Source organism: Opisthorchis viverrini (genome assembly GCF_000715545.1).
Source record: "Opisthorchis viverrini unplaced genomic scaffold opera_v5_172, whole genome shotgun sequence".
Classification (NCBI taxonomy): Eukaryota; Metazoa; Platyhelminthes; class Trematoda; order Opisthorchiida; family Opisthorchiidae; genus Opisthorchis; species Opisthorchis viverrini.
Window position 1 is genome coordinate 420,888 of NW_008751831.1, and position 3,775 is coordinate 424,662.

The window sequence follows — 3,775 nt, forward strand, 5'->3', positions numbered from 1 at the left end:
ATTATACATCCTCTCATGCGACTCGTGTACCCACTGGTATTCATCCTACCATTTTAGCCTTTCAGCCGCCGTCCGTCTTTGGCCATCCATCATCTCAATCATGTCGTGTCTTTTGTTTACCCTTTGAAAGAATTCACGGCCGACAGATTTCCCTTTATCTATATAGCCTCACAAGGATATTCCCTGCCCCGTGCTCAGTCCCTTTCTCTGTTAGTGCTCTAGTTGTAACGTACTTACTTTGATTACCAGAAGGTGACAAGCGCTAACAAAAGTCACTTTTACCAGAATGCTGATGATTGCAATACCTATGTGCACTTGTTACTGATAGATACAACGGGAAAAGTGAAATAAGCACGAAAGTGACTTGTCGTTTGAGGACAATTGTTGAGGGTTCCTGAGTTCCTGTGTTGTATGGAATATCGCTGTTCCGTAGTTAGCCGTGAAAACTTTTAGAGCTCGGTCGACTTCCTGTCTTGTGCGCGCGTGTGTCGTTGGGCCGAGTTGTATGCCTACCTATTGTGTGAAGAGAGAGGTGTGTTCGGTACTTGCACGAACATGAACACAACTTGGCCTGATGTGGCTGAATTTCGTTAGCCTGGCGTGTGACGCAGGTAGTAGCCGCATAAGCAAAAATGGATGGGAAGTTTTAGTGTATATATTGTCGACTTAGGTTGCGAGTGGGACAGGAATTACCACGTGGTTTGAGTGTTCGTGACGCGCGATGTAGTGAGTAACCTCTACAGCTCCACCTTCTGTAGTGGGCTCGGACCTGCTTTTCCCCCTTTTCCCCTCCTTTACTCCCAATTTTGAGTGCACCTCAAATGACCATTTACATTTACTCAGTCGTCCCCACTTAATGTATCTTTCTTCAATTTTGATTCCCCAATCTAGGCCGTCTTACTACTTTGTTTGAATAGAGACAATGAACCGCGCTGCACCCCCTATAATGCTCTCACGATTCCTTCGCGAACCCGACTACGGCGTCGCCATGACGGTACCTTGACTTCCATACCAAGTCTGAGTAGTTCACATTACGTCTAATATTTCCTAGCTGTGTGTGCTACATGGGCGCACAAGGCCATCTCAGTCCGAAGAAAAGTCTAACTTGATCCAGTCTGCTCATTCTCACCAGAAGTGTATTAATCATTCCATGACATATCATGGGTTCGTCATACCCGTGAATATGGAACAACGTCGAGTAACCAAAACGACATGTGCTTACCACCAACCCATTCAATATATTTGCATGCTGTGAAGAATGATTTGGATTTATCGCGCGGACGCCCGATGCAACAACAGGAATTCTTTCGGCAAACAAGGCGCGAATGATAGCTGTGCTTGAGTTTGCGCGGAGAAAGATGATGTAGTTATGGGTAATGTACTCTTAAAAGTACTTCCAAATCCAATAAATGGGGAAAACACATGAAGAAATTATTTCCGCCGGATGTTCTAACATCTTAACAGAGCGAAGGTAACCATTGAAAAAGGAATTCCGTTCCCAACTGTGCTCTCCAATACCCCCAGGCAAGTATTAGCCTAATGCCAAATTCTATGGAGACCCTGCTTTCCGGATAAATGCGGTCGGATGCCTGACCTTTGTGCACAACTGTGATTTGTTTTGACGGGTGGATACGCAGAACCGAGACCTCCACCCAAGATTCCCCGTTCGGGTTTGCTCCAATCGTTTAGCGACCTCCGATTACCTGGGAAGACATAGGTGCAGAAATGGTAAAGCACCGCTCTTTAAGTTCACATCGCTGGATATTAAGCCTGATAGCGAAAGGACTCAAAATTGAGCCACCAAAAGTGCTTTGAGCAGCATAAATATCCCTCGGATATAGGTTACTCAATTCTTCAACTACCGTAAATCAGAAAACACTCTACCAAATAAGGTGCAGTTTGAACCTGAAAATTTTCATATCATAACCTCACTGGATATGGATTAGGTAAATCTTGTTCATACTAGGCATAAGAAAGTACGAGGTCTTCTCCGGGGCGACGAAACTCCGGGTGAAAAACGTCAAGCGCCGCGAGGGGTTTTAAGATCAACACATTTGAGGCCGAAACAATTGACGTAGCTGTCTCTTAGACACGCTCATTGGATGTTTCTTCTTCATGCGTTCTGATTAGACAGCCTGACAGGCTTTTCCAAACAGGAGCCTTCCATGGGGAGCGCTATGTTGCCAAAAAAGAGTGGTTTGGTTCCAATTTCTCTCTGAATTCGCGCCTGACAATGAAGTTCTAATTAAGACTGAGGCGGAGTATGGGTCCCTGTAAAATTCCCTGTAAGCAGCTTCCGAGTGGACTGGGTCCAACATGTCTGCTTCACAGCGATCGCTCTCTTTTTGGACTTGTGGTGACTTCAGGTAGTTTGTTACCACCATGGCCAAATTAGAATTTATTGGGTTTTCCGGTACAATGTTTTCAGCTCTGGGACTGTGAACCCCGTGTTCACGGGTATCGACTTATACCACCACCAGGCAAACCTTTTTGGTGGAATGGGTCTGGAGGCTGGAAGTTTTGCATTTTCATTGGCTGTGGAGTTCCCGTGTAAGTTCCAGACGATTAGGCCAACGCTTGAGGAGGCAAACCCCACATGCAAGCAGCGCCCAAACTATGTGGAGCTATCAACGCTTATCTCCGTAACGGAGCACAGAGCTGCAGCCGTGCACTCCTCAACAAAGTCACAGCCTCTGAACTGGACTGAGTCAGATGTGCGGGGACAAGAAGCGAAGCCAATCTCCAGCTCCACTCCATCAAAAGCGGCCTCCCTGCTTGTGAACACAACCGTCGCCCAGGACCCCGACAACCAAAGCCATAAACATGACTACAGCCATCAGGAAGATTCCTCGCACATCCAATTGGCCACGCTAATCACCGGCGGATCGGGTGTCCACACAAACACGAAAGAAGAGCGTCTGCAGCCAAGCAAGCCACGTAAAGTTCGCCAGATTAGAAAACTGCTGGCTGGCTTCAAGGTGCAGTCCTCCGCGAAAACGAGCCTCTTGGGAGCGCCACCAGAATCATTAATTCTTGATGCCGCCACCCAGTGCTCAGGACCTCACAGAGACACTTTTGCGGTCAAAGCGCGCCAAAACACCCAAGGATCCAGAAAGGCGAAATCTTGCAGCAAATATGTGATCAGCAGTAAAATATGGTCAACGAAAAAGGGATGCTGGAAGAGCTACAAACAGCATCGGTCAAAATTTTCGCCCACGGGGAAAAAGGCTTCGTCCCCCAAGGTCAAAACGCCCGAGCAAACCTGGCTCTCACGAAACGAAACAAACCTCGCAACTGAAAAGCACCCCCAGAAACCACAAAGACGTGAAGCAGACAACATCGCTCCAGAGGCCCCTTTGGAGCCTTGGACATAAACCCGGTGCGTAAGTATTAAGTCTGCTAACCATCCTGGTCACTCAACTTTCGGCTGTTCACCCTCGGAGGCAGCAGAGGCAGTGTTGAAATGCTTGCACACAAACTGCCGCAGCCTTTTCAACAAACTCGGCGATGTTAAACAGTCAGCTTGCCTTGAACAACCGTCCATAATCGCACTCACAGAGACCTGGCTCACACCAGATGTCTCCGACGCGGAGATCTCGATAGACGGTTACTTTATTTTTCGAGCTGACTCAAAACGAGGGAGGGCTGGTGGGGTTGCTCTGTACTTACATGCGGCCCTACCAATCCCGATTGTCCTCGCTGACACCACCCCTGCACCCCTCTGCGATGCACTGTGGGTCCAAATCCCGCTGCGCAGGTCCGATTCTCTCCTTCT